Genomic DNA, 20,842 nt, shown 5'->3' with positions numbered 1-20,842 from the left:
TTGTTGCAAAATAAGATGATTAACCAAACCTCCGCTGCGCGAGTTGGCTGCAATTTGTTTTCTTATAAACGTTTACAAATTCATTTTTAATGTTTTTCGCCTCAGCTCGTATCAAGGTAAATTTTCCTGTTTATTGTCAAGGTGATAATACGATGAAAACATTACTGGGAAAAAAATTTCAGCCCAACTTGCCAAAGGTAAAAGTCAATAAGGCAGGTTAGTGGTTATCTATCTTTCTAAATGTTGATTTTTTTTATGGCAAATGGCGAAAGTTGGATTACACCGACGACGTTAAATTAAAATACACATTAAAGATTTGATTTTTTATAGATTTTTCGTTCGCGAATGTAATAAATTACGTTTAGAATTATTACGGAAGGGTGAGGAGGGGAGGAGGGTAGGTAAATGTAAGTATATTGGATTAGCAAGCAGATGCATTACTCGTATATGTGATTTATAATTCTAGATCTTGCCATAAAACTATGGCTATAGATGTGAACTGCGGCGTGTTGTTTTTCATCTTTTCGAGAATTTAATATTATTTCCTGTTCGACGTTTACTTTCATGACACGATGCGATGGCGCGACCCGCGATGTCAATCCATTGGCGTTATTTGACGTTAAAGTGCTTGTTGATGTACGTTTAATGTACGTGAATCGAATTACCACTCATTGCAGGCACGTGGTACCGAGTTTCTTCAACTTTCATTGAAATATTGTCTACGTATAGCGAGTATAGACCATAGACCTGCGTACCTGTAGGTATTGTTATCATGCAAATGCATGCACAATACCTTGCCACGAAGATGTTTCGGTCTGAATGCTTCCAGAGTAACTTGAGGCTATAGGTATTGAAACTTTTGAGGATGATGAAAAGACCGCAGGCAATCTTCAAGTACTCGTAGACTTACATGAGATAGAGAGGATAGCGTTAATTTTAAACGTGTATTACTAAAATGAACAATAGGCTTTTATTAAATGACATGTGCAAGTTTTTTTGTTAACGTAGCATCATCCTGTAAGCAAGTACATACTATAACCTATAGGAGAGATTTGACCGCTCGTCATTAGCTATACCAAAGCACCTTCCTTGTCTGTAATCGAGAAGATCATTTAGTGTAAATGATGTAAGGTTGTAAATAATAATTATGGCGCGGAATTCTATTTATTTTGAGTGCATTTTGTTATTTTTTCAATTGAATTTCGTTCAAATATCTTGTGAGTATTTGGCGACCCGGTCGAGACCAGACGGTTATTTATTTTTATCGAATATTTCCGCGAAATTTAATCCAGTCTGGTAGCCATCGTGTTTGATCTACTCTTAGAGATATACATTTACCTACCTGACCGTAATGGCGTGTTAACCGTTCAACCTTTTAAATGGATTTTTTCAATTATCAACGTGAAGTAATAAAGGAGTCGTGGTTCGGTTTTAACACCTTGTGAAATTAATCATTTGTTTCGCTTCAGTGGTGCAGGGCACGGTGGTGGACTGACACTTGTTGTTCGTGTTGTTTGGTTTTGGGTTCATTTGTCGTTTCCTGTTCTCTTGTAAGTTGGAAATTTCGAATATTCGAGCTTGAAAGAATTATACCTACCCTTATTTGATTATGCTGACTTTTGGTTTGCTATGTAATTTTTGATGCATCTGCTGTGTAATTTTTCTCACTTTCAGGCAATATTTTCGGATTTTTAACGTTTAGTAAAATGGAGGGGAGAAGTTGGGAATGGGGTGTCGGAGGAATTTTTCTCAAAATATGAGTTTATGTTTGAGGTTTGTATTATCACAAGCAGTACAAACGATTTGTTTTTCAATTTTTGAAGTTTCATTAGCCCAAAGTTTTGAGGGACTTGTATGACCCTTCAGACTTCTATGATCTTTAGAAGGAAAACCACAATCGTTGTTTACTTACTTATAAAAAGATTGGCCAAAAATTTGTTAATCGGGCAAAGGAGAATCAACGAAGGATCCGAAAACACACCACTAGCGACAATTTCAGGTGCTGGAATTGATTTTTCAATTTTTAGAGAATTTTTGAATATTTTAATTTTGGCCCATTTCTTTCAAAAGTAATCAAAATTTGATCTATTTGACATAAAAGGCTGAAATGTGGTTTGTTTTGAATGCTATTTTTAACATCCCGAGTCGATTCGTGATGCTTTCGAACCGTTCTGGAGCCTTCAGCAGATTTTTAGATTTTATTGTTTTCGAAAAATAAGCTGTAGTAAGTATAGAGTGACAATAAAATTCAGCACCTACATATAAACTCGAATTCACCATATTTTTCACTCTTACCATCTACTTGAGCTCATATTTAAAAAAATTTTTGTGTCAGTTCAAATCAATTTTCTTGTGATGAAAAAAATCAGAATCCACTGGAGGCTTCAGAACGGTTCGAAACCTTCCACAATCAAGTCAGAAGATCAAAAATATAGTACATGCCAAATGATAGCCTTCTAAGTCAATTTGGCAAAATTTTGTTTTTTTTTTCTTTTTTAGAACCAAATTTAAATTTTCAAAAATTCGCCAAAAATTGAAAAATTGATTTCAGCTCCTGAAATTTGGTGGGTGATGTGTTTTGGGGGTCTTTTATCGATGCCTCTTTGTCCGGTTCAAAATTTTTTGTGCTGTTTGGGATTGATAATTTTTTGATAAATTGCATCAAATTTTGAAAAAAAAATGAAATTTCCACTCCCTTCCCACAAAATTAGATCCTAATTTTTAAAGCATGAGTAAGTAATGTTTCAAAGCCAAAAGACTAAAATTTATTCAAAAAAAGAGAAAACAACAAAAAAATCCTACTGATAAGAAATTTGAACCTTCAAGAAATAATAATGTATTTTTGGTGGATTTTCAAAAATTCAGAAAAGCCTTCGTGAGATATCATTAAAAAGTAAATTAAATTTTGATGCATTTAATGAATTTAATTGAGCAGACGTAGATTTTCCAATCACTTTTGAGAATCAAATTCTGTTTTTGCTACTTGAATTGTTATAGATTTGAGAACGACAGGATAAAAATTTTACTCCATGTCCCACTGAAATTTCCCCAATCAAATCTGTGACCCCCATTTTTCAAAAATTAGCCACATTCCAACTATTGAATACCCCTTCCCATCCCTCCCATCCAAAAAACAACATTCTATAGCGTACATATTTTGACGTAAGCATGTACTTAAGATTAGATGAATTGAAAAGTTCACTCACCTTTGTGTGTTTGGAAATCCCAATGTCATCAATTGTGTACTTTAAAATACTAGGAACTATCTTCAAAATTTGTAATCTGAAAAGAAAAAAAAAAGCGTCACGTTAGTACAGCTTGAGATTAACCAAGAAAAGAATTTTATGTGCATTTTTCTATACTAAAAAAATTACCTGCAAATAATTTTTAATTATTTTAGGGAGGGTCAGGGAGGGTTTGAATAATTGTTTTGCTCCCTGGGGGGAAGGGCTTGAATTTCCTTTCTACGCCTGTGAACAAAAACCCATAGAGCTAACTTTTCAGTGAGTTAGTTAACTTTTCTCAGAATTATTTATTAGAAGTTACTTTTTTTTCACCAAAAATGTGATCAAAGTAACTTTCGTACTTTTTGCAAGATCTTATCGTGAAATCTGAGGAAGTTGCCAAATCAATTAAAAATTACAAAATTGGAAAATGGGTACAAAAATTACAGAAAATTTTCAAAATTGGATAACATTTGGGAGGAAAATGTTCGTTGAGTTTTTGAATTTTTCAAACATCGATTTTCAAAAAAATTTTGCCCTTACTTCTCTGAGGAATTTTTTTCTTAGCAGTACCTTAAATCTGATTTTTTTTTACTTTTTTCGAACTAGTGTAGCAATTAATTATTTCAAATTTGATATTACATTTTTTTCAAATAATATTGTTTAGAAATTCTCCGGTCAGGTTTTATTCACTCATTTGTAAATAAACATCATCGAGTCCCAGGGTTTGAATTGAACTGCCCCCCAAAATAAAATTGTGTATTTTTCGACTGTCCAAGGTGCACCAAGTTTAACCCCTCCCCCCACTTCCTTAAAAAAAATTAATTTCCGTTGGGCTTTGAATCAGAAAAATAATATTTCGAAAGTATCATCATTTTGATTGATGCGATGGAGGGAGGGAGGAGAGGAATGTTGCATAACTGAAAGTGAGATGTGGCTCATTTTGGATGTACCTTCATTTTATTAGTTCAAGAACGTCTAAGAAAGCGAGAAAGTTTCGATACTTTTTTTATTTATTTTTCAAATAGAGAATTCTTGAATATTTTTAAATGAAAAAGTCTTTTTTTCTCAAGTCTTGATACACATTGTTTTCATTTTAAAAAAATTATCGAAATCCCCAGTTACTTTCATTACGAAATATTACGAAAAAATATTATATCAACATACAAAATAATACGCTATGCCGAAAGGAAATAAACCCATTAAGAATACAGACAGAGAGCACAGTGTACAAGTACGATATCAATAACCTCAAATTACGTAGGTACATTTCCTATCAGGTGAATTTGAACTTGAACTGATGACCCATAATTCATAATTCGAAACCTCTTTGATCTTAAGCGAGCTTTAATTCGAACTATATCCGAATGGTTATATAGCTTATCTATAACATCATTATTCTGATACACTCGTAGACTGCAGATTAATCGTAGGCTACTTTGAGTGCCTATTCGAGAAGGAAATCGTTTTGTATCTCGTAAAAAGCTCTTGTACATGTGTATCTTGGAAACTTGCGAGTACCTACACAGATACAGAAAGACCTACACCACATCATGTCTCATTCACATACAAATTGAAAAATTACTTCGGGCAAACGAGGAGGAGGGAAGCGAGTAGCGAATTACGGAGACGACAACAACATATAAACGAAAGTAATAGAGCACGATAACCGCATACGCAATTAAAATCTATCGACTGTTTATTGTAAATAAATAGTTGGCGAATTGTAAAAAAGGTTCTTTTTTTTCCTACACCACCGTTGATAACCATTTTAATGTGTACGAAGACAACACGCGAAACATTCATTACGAGTTCACTACTTTCCGTTTATGGTATCGAGTCTGGAATTAAAAGAAAAGTAATTTCTCATACAAAAGGAAATTGATGATTTCTGTCTGCTGTTACTCGCTTTAACTGGTTCAAATGTAGGTATTCGTTCTTCGAGGTCAACTAATATGTATCTATACGATTTACGTTACGTACACAAATTGTTTTAATGTATTTGTATGTTTTATTAAATACCTGCAGTGTAGGCATTAGCCACTAGCTAGGGTACATCTACTTGCGTATATTTCACGTGTACGAGTGATATGTACATTGTGTGAATTTATGATATATTGATAAGGAAAATAAAATACTCCTCGAAACGAACGGTTTTTTTTTAATTTTACTTTTTTTTCCATACCCTTGCTGACGAAATATATCGATGAGAATTGAGAATGAACTTTGGATGGCACGTATACTTCGTATATTTTAGAGATAAATGTCAGCTTCAGATGGATACGTTTACTGAGTTGTGATCAGAGTTCTATGTACAGTGTGATCTAAAAATCGTAATCGTTGGGAATAACTTTTGACTGGATTTTTGTTTTTAATATGACTTTCACTTTTTCAGAGTTCGTGCCAAAATTTTTAAAACTCGTAAGTATAGGGTGTTTCCAAAATTATAAATCGTCTGTTTTTTCTTATTATAAAAAATGGAAAGGGTTCGTTCTGATTTATTGTCGAAGTGGTTTGTAGTAGATCGATTCTAATAAACGATGCGTTTTTGAAACTGGTCCAGTGGTTCTCAACCAGTTTACAATATGCAATGCCAATGGAATAAAGATGAGGAAAAAAATCCCAAATGGAAGTTGCTTGTGTAAGTAGATTGTGAGGAGACAGTTGGGAAGTGAAATGAAAAGTGTTTTGCTTGAAGTATCATCTAAATTTTATTCAATCATAATTTTGTTGATTATTCCAGCATCATGTAGTGTGGAGCCACAAAAAGGTCAAATTGAGATTGTTTCTGAGTTGGGTAATCGTGTAAACACACCAGACGATATATTTCAGAAGAAAAAGTTCATAATCGTAGGTAATTGACATTGGTTCAATTTGTTTAAGGAAAAAAATGAATTTCCATGAAAAAGTTCATAAATCGTCCGTATACAGCTTTTTTGAATTTTCAAAAATTTACCTTCCAAAAATGAATTTTAGTACTTGAAATTTTGGTGTGTGTGTGTGTGTGTGTGGGGGGGGGAGGGGGGTGTTAGAACGTACTCCTTTGATCTAGCTTGGCTTCGTTCAAATCGGGAGTGCCAGTTCAAAAGGTCCCCTCGTTTGAAAACAATTTTTTTGAAATTTTAAACATTTTCATTTCAACTTTTCAGAATAATCTATTAACATCATACAATTATATAATTTCAAAAAGTTTGTAACTCCTTCAAATAAGAAATTAACCAAACTTTCAGTTGGCTAAAGTTTTCAAAATTTGAGGGAATGACTTTGAATTGAAAATTATTCTTTAAGAATTCATAAACTCGTTTTTTCAAAAATTTTTATCATTTTGTCATTACAATACCTGCATGAAAGTGCGATTTAAAATTGCTCTGTTAGCTTTCGATCTTTTTTAAGACCATAGATTATGCATTTTTGAAAAATCTCAAAATTAAAAAAAAAAATTCTGAATCCTTTGAATATTATCATTTTTAGAGTGATCTAAAATTTCCTAAATTTTAAAAATTATTTAGAAACTGATTTTTTAATTTTTGTTCTTTAAATTGATGTCCTACTTTGGTAAAAATTGTGTAATTTAAAACAATAATTTGTGAATTTTTAATTTGTTTCCTTCAATTTTTGAGAAATAGGTCTCAAAGAGTTGCAAAATGAGTTCAATTGAAGCCTGTCATCAAAAATTTCAAATCCAGCTTCGCTTTAAAAAAAATACTCAAGTTTTTCAGTTTTGATACTTGTAAAAACATCAATTTTCAAAATCACATTTGAAAACAAAAAAATGAAAGAAATCCTCAAAAAGCTGAAAATTTCAAAAAATTGCATTCAATTATATAGGTACCTAAAATTTAGCTACATGAATTATTTACTTACTTAAACGAAACAAATTTTCAATGAATGCAGTTTTTTTTCATTTTTCGAACTGTCCTCTAGAAGAGAAAATTTGGAAAACTTGAGATTACCATTGGAAAGATTTGCAAAAATGAATCTCAAATTAAAAACCAAAAAGTGTAAATTTTTTTATAGTGAAACAATAATTTATTAGGCCACAAAATTGATGGGAAAAAATTTCAGACACTAGATTAAAACCTAGAAAAAAATCCAAAAATTTCAGATTCCAAAAACTGTAATAAAAGTTCGTAGCTTTTTGGGACCTTGTGAGTACTATAGAAAATTCATAAAAAAAACTTTGCAAAAATTGCAGCATCCCTTGCTGATGAAACAAAAGGAAACCCCAAAGACAATAAATTAATCAAATGGAATGAAAAATTAAATGAATGTTTTGAAAAATTGAAAAAGTTTTTGATATCAGAACCAGTTTTGGGAATAAGAAGGAAGAGAAACAATCCTTGAGAATGGTGGATCAGTAGTAGCAGTAGGAGCAGAACTTAGTCAAATAAATGAAAAGGGAGAAAAACATCCAGTTGCCTATTTTTCAAAAAAAATTATTACCTAGACAGTGAAAATATTCTGCATACAACCTTGAAATGACTGACCTTGTACATTAGAATCAATAACTTCTTTTCTTGAAAATCTCTATAGAATAAAATTTACAGTTTTGACAGATCATTCAGCACTGACTCATTTTCGAAATTCTCATCAACCAAATGCTCGAATGGCAAGAATGATAACAAAATTAAGTGACTACACATTTGACATTAAACATACTTATATCAAAGGAAAAAATAATATAGTCCCAAACACATTAACCCTAAGTATCTCGAACCATCATAAACAAAATCGAGTCAAAAAATGAGAAAAATGTAAATTTTGAGGGTAAATTCCCTTTTTTAAAAAATGGTTTGAACCACATCTGGCCAATTGTTTGGAAAAAATCTTGGTGTGGAGGGGGGGGGGGGAGTTTGGAGTAAAAATTAGGAAAATCTAGCGAGAAAAATTGGAAGAATGTCTCAGTCTCACCCCCTCTCAATCTCCCACCACGCCACGCATCGTTTCGTCACGCCTCTGAAAATAAAATGTAATGTTCTGCGCCTCCTTTTTATTACATTAAAATTTTTTTGTCACTTTACTTCTTGGTTACCAAAAGTTATTTTTTTGAGAAAAATTTGAGTACCATCCCTGATATTGAAATTTTTCATCAAAGTAGTTTCCCTTACTCAATTTTGATGTCTAAAAAGTATGCGAGGGTACGTGAGGCGTGACAATATGAAAAAAATATGAAAAAAATACGAAAAAAGTATCTACGAAATTTTTTTTTGGAGTTGGTAGTCATTAGACAAAAAAATTTATCAGGTCCATTTCGAATTGTATTTTTAATTTTTTTGTTTCTTTTATTTTGTTTGGAAATTTTGTAAAAATGAATGGGGGGGGTCAGTAGGTGCATTTTTAACCAAAAGGTCCTTCCAAGGTCCTTTTTTTTATTTTTCAGATTTTGTTAGATACTCTGTTTACGTAATTTGAAAAAAATTGAGAAAACCATCTACCTCATAGAAGGGGTTTGGTTGAGAAACCCAAATTTTCAATTTTAGTGACTTCAAAGCGCAACATTTCTGCTCAAAATACGAGTTCAAAAGTGAACGTTACAATCAAAGTGTCGTTTCTGTTTGTAGTTCTTTTCAGTTTTTTTTTCAGTTTAATTTTTCTAAAAATTTCGTTTCGAACCTTCTTTTTTTTCTTTTCGTGTTTTTTCGGTTTTCACAACCCTCGCCCAAAAAAAAAGATGAAGAAAGTTTTGTAAAAAAAAATGTCGTGAAAAATGAAAAGTCGTGAAAAGTCTTGAGCAAGTTATGGAAATACTCGATTAACAAGCAAAATTATTATTAATTAATTTTTTTTTGTAGAAGATGAATATTCGATCCATTACGCATACATAAGGTACATATATTTTAATTAATTTGTATTTAATCGAGGAAAAATTTGAAAGGAAAATGAGGGGATCATGCAAGTGTGGGAGCTGAAGGCATAAAAATTTAATGAAGAACACCACACAAAAGTTGATCTAATTGTAAGCACGAAAAATACATCTCGTTACTTCTCATGCGAGATGGATGACCTTTTCATTTCCTTTTTCGAATCAAATTCACATAATTTTGCAACCGATCAGAACTTTTGAACCATGCTGTGCATATTACACGAATACGAAACATTAATTAATCCGTTTTTTATCTCATCCAATTACACGTTTATGATTTTTATTTTCTCTACAACGTATTCGATGTTGATTTTCGGTGATAATCATTTGCCTCTAATTATGATATGTTTTACATGATGTACACCTACCTATACCTTCTCTTATCTGGTAATACATCCGATTAAACATCATAACTTTTTTTTTGCATATGTTCTAGATATTCGCATTGCATAATTTTTCGTGTATGAAATGAGTCGAAAAGAGATGTTTAATGGAACCATCTTATCGATGCAGAATTTTGCAAAGGAACCATTATCTAAGTTCGAGATAAAGTTCATAGAACGGTACCTAACTGGTAAGCATTAAAAATGTACTAAGTAGTCCGGATTAATTGTTCAAATACGATCAAATTATTATAGATAATTGTTTGATAACCATTTGAAAAATACAGTCGAACCAACCAGCGACCTTAATTGATCGTCGTTTACTCGGTAGTCGGTATAGTCGTCAGAATAAGAAATGGTTGCAGTTTTTCCCTCGATGAATCGACCATCGAGTATCGACCTACTAAAATACCACTCGACTCGAATACGACAATGACTATGGCTACCTCTTACCTCGTACCATACGTAACACGATACGTAGAAATTCCCTCACTTTTGACAAATTTACTAGTACATTTTGCGGTTAGTCGTATGGCACTGGGCACTCCACGTCTACGTACATTTCGTCATAGACGTAGGTATTTTTTTTATTTGAGGAGGTGGATAGCAAAACGCAATAACTCCATTTTTGTTTTTTTTGGGAAATTAGGAAAAATTGTCAGGAGGGGAAGGGTGGGGGGTCGAGTTCCGAAATTGGTGTCAAATGAAAGGGGAAGGTGCCACAAATAAAATTTCCACTCAATTTCAAAATTTCGGTCACCTGGGTAAGCACAGTGAGGAAAAGAAAAAAAAGTTATTGCGTTTTGAACGCAAAATTTTTTTTTTGGTGTTTTTCTGCAAAAAAACGTATTTTTTATTTGAAAAAATTGATGTTTAATCGAGAATTTTCGATAAAAAACAATTAAAAAACTGGAATGTGAAATTCAAACAATTCCTGTGTGTGATATGGCATTCAGAGAGTGGCAACGAAAGCACCATTTTTTTAAGTAACTCTTACCCAACGATTTTCAGTACCCACCCGATGAAAAAAAACAGTGTTACCACATCTGCGCAACTGAAATGTATAAAAAGTAGTGGAGTTATTGCGTTTTGCAAACAAAATCTCATTTTTCAGTGCATTTAGCTCTAAAATCAGACTTGTTTTCCTTGATTGCGCTATGATATTCAACTGATGGACAAAATCTGACACCGGGAATGGATTCACTGTTGAATTTTACATAAGGATAGATATCAAACTCAATTTTCGTAATTTTGGAGTTATTGCGTTTTGCTATCCACCTCCTCATTTTACTTTTTAAATCCTCTACATGAAAATACGCCGCCGCGTCGATAAATAATTCATCGCGTCTCTAAAACAAGAAACTAAACAGGTTTTCGCGATATTTCGTCCGATACGTAATACTATTTTTATACGCGATATCGTATCCTTCTCACTCGGGGATGAATAACGCACGTGTCGCGTAATTTCCATCTCCGATCTGCGGTCTTTGATCGTCTCGCGAGAGAAGAGAGAAGAAAGAAGAAAACCCAACCACGGTCCACACGATGGAAAACTACTCGATAAAATAAAACTCTGTTTGACCGTCCGGCGTCCACGACGTACATCCGTCCTTTGGTATTCCGGAAATGCATTTTTATTACATTTTTTTTTGAAGTTTTATATCTCGTGCGACAATTATTAGGAAGTTGTCTGAGATAACATGGACTATAATATGTGGACAGATAAGCGAGATATTTGTACGACGAGTAAAAATGCGATGCATGTAAAGGACCAAAGCGTGGTGTACTTGGCCGCAGTAAACGAAGGATCGATAAGAGAGAGCTGCGTGTACATTGTCGGATGTGGATTGTGGATACATAGAGAGGATGGTGTAGCGATGCTGCCAGATTACAATGACTTGATAAACGTGCCAGGCCACACGTGGTGAGCTCCGAAAGCCTATGCCCTGTCGTGTGTTGCTGATTTATAAACACAAGGTTAGGGTGAGGTCAGTTTTAAAAACCCAGGCAGTGGCTCCACATCCACAATTCGACTATAGGTACAGTACGCGACGAACAAGACGTCGAAGACCAAAACCTTATACCAAAACGATGGCATGGCTGGAACCTGCAGGAATAGACTATAGGGTAATTTTTAACCCGATAAAGTTGTGTATGGTGAATTAGATCCTGGACGTGAGGAGATACTACGAGTATGTACGTCAAGTTGGAAGGAATAATTTGTCGTTGGTGCTGTTGGGTTTCATAAACGAGATTTCGTTCCGGTAGGATTACCTTTTGTCTTTTTTTTGACGAGAATTTCGATAATTGATGGGCCCTTTTTTTTCTGGAGTGGTGAGTTTTTTCAAGCAGTGCAGGATTAACTTTCTAGTAAAGAGGAAAAAACTGATTTTTTTGGAGTTCTTTTCTTTTGTCTTTCTTTTTTTTAATAGAATAATTATTTGTTTTTAGATTTTTTTTTTAGTGTTTTAAAGGGAGGATAGCATTGGCGACTTCTCGCTTGATTTAGGGATTTTACGCTTCGTTGAAAGTGTTTGTTATGCCTCGAGAACATCAAGGTGAAAGAAAGATACTCATAATTGGGCAGCAGTACTTGCTTTCTGAAAATAAATTTTTGGCATCTAGGCTACTCTGGAACTCGAATTACATCACCTTACCCTGCCTTCAGATGCCCAACAGATCTTTTTTTTTCTCTTTACAGTTCTCGTTATTCATTTTGCTTAGGCAATTGCAGATCCTTAAGCTCAAATTCCATTCGCATTGTGGAGTGACATTAGATGCTTCAATTTCTGTTTCTTTGTAACCCCTCCCTCTCTAGGGAACCTCACGAAATTCCAGACACTGACTCAGTCGATACTTCATCTACGTGATTCACTCGAGGAAACAAGTAGGTACTTACACCTTGCATTCAATTTTGCGGAAAATGCTCATTCAAAGTGGCAGAGGTTTCAAAATTTTGAAAATTATCAAAAGTGAAAGTTTTGAACATAGTTCTTGGTACCTATCTCTATAAGGTAAAATGATTAAATTTGATCAGATCTGAACAGATCGAATCCCAGATTGGAAGAGTAAAAATGAAATTTGTAAATTTGTGTTCAAACTTGACGAAATTCAAAATTTCGAACATTTTGAAAAACTGAGTTTATTTCGCTTTACTTCTAATTTTATAGATAGTGAATAAGTACATATGTAAAAAAAAACTTTTTTGGTTGTCTCAAAAAATTACACTGGATATAATATTCAACAATTTTATTTTATTATTTTGTTTGGGGGAGGGAGGAGGGGAGAATGCCAGATATTTTGTGACTTTCAAACTTCTGCTCCTTCAATTTTCAAAGTAAGTATTTTTTCAAAAAAAAAAAAAAAAAACGGAAAACAAAATAATGAGGAAAAATTTAACCCTTACGAAAGCTCTTGAGTCATTATCATATTTTTTTTCTCTTTATGAAGATAAGATCATCTTTTGAGGAATTTTGGTTGAACATGATTTTTCAGTTTATAGAAATTTACAGGCCCCTCTTAGCGTTCTATTATATTGAAAAAACAAATTTTTAGTTGAATAAAAAATCTTATTGACCACAACTCCAAATACATAAAGATGAATTAATTTCTTAACAACTCAAGTCTGTACCCCCACTTCTCTTTTTAAAATTAAGAATATTATTTAGATAGGTAAATAGTTATAGTATTCGAATTTTGAAGATGTCAAATTTATTCTCACTTGCGATTAAAAACATTCTCTCAATTGCAAGATTCCTCACAAAAAATGTTGCTGTCAGGGATTCAAAATTAGCTGAGTTTATGAAGTTGATTGAAATTTCTAAAAAATTGAAATGTGAAAATTTTCTAAAATTTTGAAATTCCTACCACAATTTTCCATTATATTCTTCAGTCGATTTCCCAGCTGTTAGAAGACAAAAAGATCATAAAAATAAAATCCGAATTGAAATATTTCAATTTTAGGGATCTTAATAATTATGATTTTGAAGGTCTCTTGAGATCACTTGACCTTGACTTGAGTGGAGTGGAGTGGAAGTGGAACACAAAAATGTGGGAATTATTTGATCCATCAAAGTGAGCAGTTAAAAGTGGAGAAAGAGGAGGAGGAAGAGGAGGAAGTTATTTTTTTAAAATAGAAAAATTAAAGAACACCTTATAATTTTATAGAAAGCTTATGATAAACTTGCATATCAATTTCGGGTCATTTTGTACGATAGTGATGTGAATGTCAACAATTTAAAATTGAAAATGTTGTAACTAAAGTTCTACAAGACTGATTTGGACCAAAAAACTTCATCAGCATTTAAGAAATTTTATCGATGAAATTGTAGGTATTTATTGCAAAATTTGAACTTTGGGTTTTCATTTTTCACAAAAACTATCAAGTTTAATTGCATTAACTTTCATTGACTCAGAATCTATCTAGAAAGAAATTTTAAAATATTTCATTTTCCAAAAAAAATATTCAAAGACCATTTCAAAATATTTAATTTAGTGATAACCTATTAATCATTTAGATAAAATTATGGAATAGGATTTTAAGCATAGATATTCAAGTTTATGTAAGTCTTGAGGAAGACGAGACTTTAGTCTTGGATTGTCATTTTTATACAAGTGCATCTCGCCTCTTAGGTTATATTCCATTTCATGCGAGTATTTTTTTCTTATTTTTATTGCTCTTAATTACTTCCAACGTTTGTTTTTTTTATCAATAATCAGCTCTTTTTATCAGTCCATACTGACACTTTTCCTTTTGAACCTTGATAATTAACGTAAAAATGGTTCAACTGCAAATTAAAAACTTCACTATCACAATCACAATTATATCAAAAGTACCTATGATTTTTTTTTTAAGTTGAAAAGGTCGTGAGAAAAGTTGGGTGTGGGTAACTCCACTGATAAGTTTTAGGTACTTTTACGTGTTTTTCATCAATAAATAAAATCCCTACGTGGGTTTTAAAAAACAGTTATCTTCTATTTAAAAAGATCGTCCTTGACTCGTGGAAAATGATGGGTTCGATTGCATAAATTAGGTATTAGGAAAAGGAAGGTATACGTATACGAGTAATGAAATGGATGAATTTTTTTGCATAATGCAAATCATAGATATCGAGGATATTCAGAATTTTTTTCTTTTTCGAAACACAAATCTGGGTTTCAGTTCAACTAAAATGGTTGAAAAGTTCGATTTATTTTCCTCTATATTTCCTTATTACTCCCCTTTTCAGTCGCTCGAATGCCTAAAAAAAGGTTCGCGAAACGTAGAATTGTAAGCACTGGATACTGGACTGCAGGTAAAAAAAATCAAGAAAATTATTTTGCTTGAAAATTTCCATTTTTCCGACCCCTGTCTCCGATTTTTGTGTGTACATAGGTGAGTAATTCTTGAAACTGAAAATAAACGATGGAAATCTTCCCTTCCTGTTCTACTTCTTCCCCTCCATTCTTGAAATGATTATTAATTATTATCAATGAACTGAAAAATCAGCTGATTTCCTCTGTTTGGTACACAATAACCCAGACAGAAAAGAAGTGAATGACCCTCCCACCCTTTTCCCCTCCTATTTTTGGTTGAAACCATTACCACAAAAATACTACCCAATCAATCCCCTTTCCCTCCCTGAAAATCCTCCAAATGCATGCACAATGATCTAATTTGTGATTGTGGTCATGAATTGATGACCCTACCTCTCCCCTCCTATTCTTTTTAAAATCTGATTTTGAGTCGCATCTACAAACATACGAATTTGTTTTTTTGTAGAAAAATTTATGTGTTGAAGTTTCTGGAATTTCTTTTCAGGTTTCATTTAATCGTTTCGTTGAATTGAACATGGGGGGGGGGCGGGTGTTACAAATCTTTTATGCATTCTCATATTAAAAATTGCATTGAGTCATCTTGACAGATTCAATCGATTGAAATCATAATTTTTATAAGATTTTGATTATTTTTTTTTATTATTGACCACGAGAGTAATACATCAATGGAAAAATACTCGTCGTAATATTTATTTTCAACATTTAATGTCCTCAATTTCTTCGGAACTTTGTTCTGTCTACTTATGTCACTTGAAATGTTGAACAATATTGACACACAAATCGGAAACTATGTTTTCATTCCTGTGTTATTCTTCTATTTTTTAAATTGTTTATAAATCGACCAATTATTATATTTTTCCAAACGTAAGAATATTTTAAACCGTAAATTGCGACATTTTGCACATCCACTATCCAGTTACACAACCTGCTTTTTTTGTCGCTTTTCCCCTTGAGCCCCCCTCCTCCATCCCTCTAATTTGCGAAATAATTTTTGATTATTTTTTTCACCATTCCATTGGTTTAGTTTTATGCTATGGAATGCTGGAATAAAAACGATGAAGAGTACAGGTGCAATGTGAAGTCTGCGAAGGCGAGATGTTTAGTATTATTTAACCCATCTTCTCCCTTCCTACCCAGTATAGCAACCCTACGCTCATTATTCTTTTCTATCTCTATATTGCCGTCACGAGGATAGAAAGATATGGGTATTTCGTCTTCATTCTTTTCTTTATTATACGGTTTAAAATCTCATTTAAAAATATTTTTGATTTTTTTTTTTATTGTTCAACTGTATTTTTGTAGGTATGTTTACCTTTATATTTATTAGAAAACCGTCTAAAAATTCTTCGAACAATAATAATTTGTTGGCTGACACTTGAAAACATTAATATCAAGATTCTGGGTATCATGATGAAATTAAAAATGCATTTTTAATCGACACTCCTTAACAGGTATATAGCAATTAATCGATATAAGTATGGCAGTTGATAATTCGAAGATTAGATCACTTTGGTTTTGTTAGTCGACTGATTAATTTTTCACGTTCAATTAGCAGAATCAAACTTAATTTCTGTTTGCTGGGAATATTCGATTGGTTCTGGGAAAAAGTTGAAGATATGGGAATGAATTGAAGTTGATTGATAATATAATTTCACGTTTATTAGCATTAATTGTGAGAAATGAAGTGTTAATGGGACTCTTTCTTTTCTTTTACAATGTTACACGAATAAGAAAGAAAAAATAAACGATATTAATACACGTTCTTGGAAATAATAAAATTCCGAAGTAAGTAAATATTTTCCAAAATCGACCCTACCAAGGCACCAACAGCATTTTCATACTGAAAAAATGAACCAAATTGTAATGAAAATCGAAAAAACTTACTCAAAATTGAAGAATCAAATTAAAATCAGCTCGTTGCAAATCCTCAAATCACTCGAATCCGAACACAAGGGTTGAAAAAATTGAACCGCGAACTCAAATTTCGAGGATATCGAAATCACGCATTGAATCACGCCACGAAATAAAACCGGTTCGACGAAACAAACTGACATAAACTACTTCTGAATAGGTTCGGTTTAAACTGAATTAGGAACGAAACGAAACGAGCGTCGATACCTGAAATCCGGACGGAACGATGTGTAGAGTTGGAGGGAAACCGAGGAACGTGACGAGTTACATAAACAGTACTTGAAGGAGTAACGTACCATAAGGGGATCGTTTTGACTTCGCTGTCTATCTTTTTTTTTCTAATAACGAGATACAATGCAGTACAGGTTATTCTATTTTTTGGTTAAATTATCGAGTACTGTTTACGTTTTTATTTAACGGTATGATCGGAAACGAAAATTTGTATCGACGAATTTGCGTAATGATTAGAAACGTAGGTAGGTAAGTACGTGAAATCAATTTAGCCAAAAATGACGAGAACCGACGATGTGCGAATGAGAATTCGCCCGAATCGTGCATAAGGCGTTAATTTTCCGATAATTTACCAGAAAACAAGCTCGATCTTTGAAAAAAATCAAAGAAATTTAGCCGACTTGCGATTACGATGAAAATGAATCAGAATGAAATGGTTTTTTAGTACGAATTCTCGTATCAATGCCAAATTTCTTAACGCGAACCTATTGCCCAAATACAAATATTTCACGAAAACTATCCGCGTGATAAACAAATGATAATGAACGTATCTGTACATGCACTTGTTATGGGTACGTTTACAATTAATTCTTAAATGCTATAAATATTATGCACTGTGCGTACTTATAGGCTACTTTACTAACGTATGTATATTGTACGATGTCTACAGTACTTTTAGCATTACCAGATTCCAAATTTATCGTGGGCTCTCACGTCTATACTTACATACCTACGTATACGATGGTGCTAACTTCAAGAATACTTATTACTAAGAATGATATTTTTACTCGTGCAGTGGTTGTTAGTCGTAAAATGAACTAACCAATTTTGCAGCTTGCCTTGCATCATTCTTGAAAGACCATAAGACCCCATATTAAGCGAACAAATGCTTGAAAATTTTCATTCCAAGATCAATAGAGATCGACCATATACAGTAGATTTTTATCGCCATCGAGTTCTCACTCGATGAAAAATTATTTTTATTCAATTGCACTCCTGTAGCTTTTACGACCATTTGAGTATTTTTAGGCTGGTAACGCGATATTTGAATGGAACAAACTTCAAAGTGTATGAGTTCTTTTGTGAGGGTTTAATATCTAGGAAGTGATTTGAAAAGGGTCATTTGTTGCGGGTTTCGATTTCGTATTTGGCGAGATGAGACGGTGTAATGTTGAGAAGAGTAAGACATCTTCGAAATTGATGAAAATAAACTCGTTCAGTCTATTAATTCATTAATTGCCTAAATCAATTGGGTTATGATTTGGTAAAATATCTACCAAAAACTCAAAAAAAAAATTGAAAAGGAAACTGGACATAAAAGAACAAGATAACCTGGTGGAGATTGCCAAGATTTTTAAAAGTTTAAAGCGAATAGTAAAAAAAAGTTGGAATGCATTTTTTATTTTAAATAAATTTTTAAAATAGGCAATTTAGGCATAGATACACTTTTTGAATTTTTTGGAAATTTTATTCCTCAAAAAGAGAGACTGATTGTCTTGAAAAATTAAATTTAAAAAAAAAAAGAAAAAAGTCAAGTACATACCTATTTACTCAAGTAGGTACATAATATTTTGTTTCTTGATACTGGATGAATGAGACATAAAAGTTGGATGGTTTCCATTTTTTTTTTTTCTAATGGACAGTGCTTAGTGGTTGATTGTTAAAAAAAATAGTAAATAATTCAACTCTTCTTCTCCTAATTTTCTTAAAAAATCCGAAGATTCAAAATGAAAATATTTTCTGTATTTTAAATTTTGCAGTGGAAAAAGGAACAGACATCGCAGTGATCTTTCAGATGAAAAATGTAGCCTTACAAGCTGTTTACACCAGTTTTTGAGGCTGTTGATTTCATTTTTGATGGTCATTCAACTGAAACCCCCAAATAACCCTCGGGAGTGGTAATAAACTATTTTCAAGAAAAATGTAATATTCTGTCAAAGTTGATCAATTGTATGAAAATCAGCCAAAATCAGCGCCCTAAAATTTCTCAATTTGGTGGCCATATTCACTATTCAGGGCTCTTACTCGGTTTCTTTTCAAGTATTTAATTAAGTTACAAAAATTGCTATCGGTTACTTTTTTCGATGTTTGCATATTAAAGTTACATTTTTTTGCAGATCTTCAAAAATTCAATTTTTTATTAGTGTTGAAGGGAAAGAATGTTGACATTATCAATTGCTAAAAATTTTCATTATTTGCAAAACATGTGTTTTTTTTTGCAAAATATTAAAAATTGTTGTTTTTGCAAAAAAAACTTGAGAAATTGTCATTTTTTGTGAAACATTTCATAAATTATTGTTGTTTTTGGAAAAAACAAAAAAACGCCAAGAATTATCATTTTTTGCAAAAAGTTTCAAAAATTGTCACTTTTGGCAAATGCTTTTAAAAATTGCCATTTTTTGCAAAAAAACTAAAAAAACTTCAAAAATTGTCATTTTTTGTAAAAAGTTTTAAAAAACGTGTTTTTTTGCAAAAATATTGAAAATTGTTGTTTTTGCAAAAAAAAAAAAAACGTCAAGAATAGTCTTTTTTTGCAAAAAGTGACAATTTTTGAAACTTTTTGCAAATACTTTTAAAAATTGCCATTTTTTGCAAAAAACTAAAAAAACTTCAAAAATTGTAATTTTTTGTAAAAATTTCTGAAAAACGTGTTTTTTTGCAAAAATATCAAAAGTTGAAAAAAACTTCAAGAATTATCATTTTTTGCAAAAGGTTTTGAAAGTCGTCACTTTTTGTGAAATATGAATTTTCAAACATTGTCATTTTGTGCAAAAAAACTTTAAAATTGTTGTTTTTGCAAAAAAAAAAACTTCAAGAATTGTCATTTTTTGCAAAAAGTTTCAAAAATTGTCACTTTTTGCAAAATACTTTTAAAAATTGTCTTTTTTTAAAAAAGTTTTACTAAAAAACCGTATTTTTTGCAAAAATATTAAAAATTGTGGTTTTTGCAAAAAAGTATGTTTTTTTTCAAAAATTGTCATTAAGGTTCTTCTTTTTAAAACAAGATTTTCAAAGTCTCGTATTTTTCTAAAAATTGTTTTTTTTTTACCAAAAATGGCAAAATTAAAAATGTACATTTTTTGTTCAAGAATTAATTGTCAAAATATTTGACTAAAATTGTGAAAAAGTATCACGTTTTTGTCAAAGTTTGCCAAAAATCCTGCTTCTTGCTGAAATTGTTGGAGTATTTGTCGAGTTTCATTATTGGAGTTTAATTACTTAAAACCAGTATATTTCAATTTCAAATGTTTCTGGTTTTTTTAGTAATTTTTTTCTGCAATAATATGTTTTGCTCAAGTTTTTATTTCTTTTTTGATTATTTTTTGAACTTTTTTGGTTACCTTTTTTTAGAAAAAAATTGAGTAGGTACTTATAACGCTTGCATTTTGTGTGTTAAAAAACTTTTCAATTTTTCACTTTTATTTTCCTACTAGCTGTTGTTCTTTAATTTTTTTTAAATTTGATTTTGTAATGTAAATGTTTTAAACTTTTGAATAAAATAGGCAAAACAATTTTTTTGGACTCTAATAAAGTTGTCCTCCTAAAAACGAAATATTATGAATGAAGGTTTTATAAAAATTTTAATAAAAGTAAGTTCTAGGTAGGTACCTATTAGACAAATCACAAATTCTTAAAACGTTGAAATCTTTTCAAAAATTTTTGTCAGAATTTTATTCTAGCACCTAATTGGTCAAATATGCTGATTTTTGGATTCAAATTTCTTGAAAAATATACTCAATGATCCATATGATGAAATATGAAAAAAGGTCGAGGCAATGTTCAGTCCAGATACTGGGAACTTCTATGTATTAGCCGAGCAGAATTACCAAAAAAATTATGTATAAAATTCTCTATCGAAACATATGTATCTTCAATCTACGGTGTTTCTGAGAAACACCAAATTCAACTTCCAA

At 31.9% G+C, this 20,842-nt stretch overlaps 1 protein-coding gene across 5 annotated transcripts in view; it reads right to left on the bottom strand.

Annotated features, from left to right (window-relative positions):
- wdp (windpipe) overlaps positions 1-20,842 on the bottom strand; it is a 76,932-nt gene that overhangs the window by 36,130 nt on the left and 19,960 nt on the right. For 3 of the 5 annotated variants that reach the window (XM_065367510.1, XM_065367509.1, XM_065367512.1), the window contains exon 2: positions 3,207-3,282. The gene's annotated coding sequence lies outside the window, so the exon portion shown is untranslated. Of the gene's footprint in view, positions 1-3,206; positions 3,283-16,670; positions 17,285-20,842 lie in introns of those variants that run through there. The other 2 variants (XM_065367511.1, XM_065367507.1) reach the window with 2 other exon arrangements.

This window comes from Planococcus citri, chromosome 5 (genome assembly GCF_950023065.1).
Source record: "Planococcus citri chromosome 5, ihPlaCitr1.1, whole genome shotgun sequence".
Taxonomy (NCBI): Eukaryota; Metazoa; Arthropoda; class Insecta; order Hemiptera; family Pseudococcidae; genus Planococcus; species Planococcus citri.
This window is presented reverse-complemented; position numbering and strand designations above follow the sequence as displayed.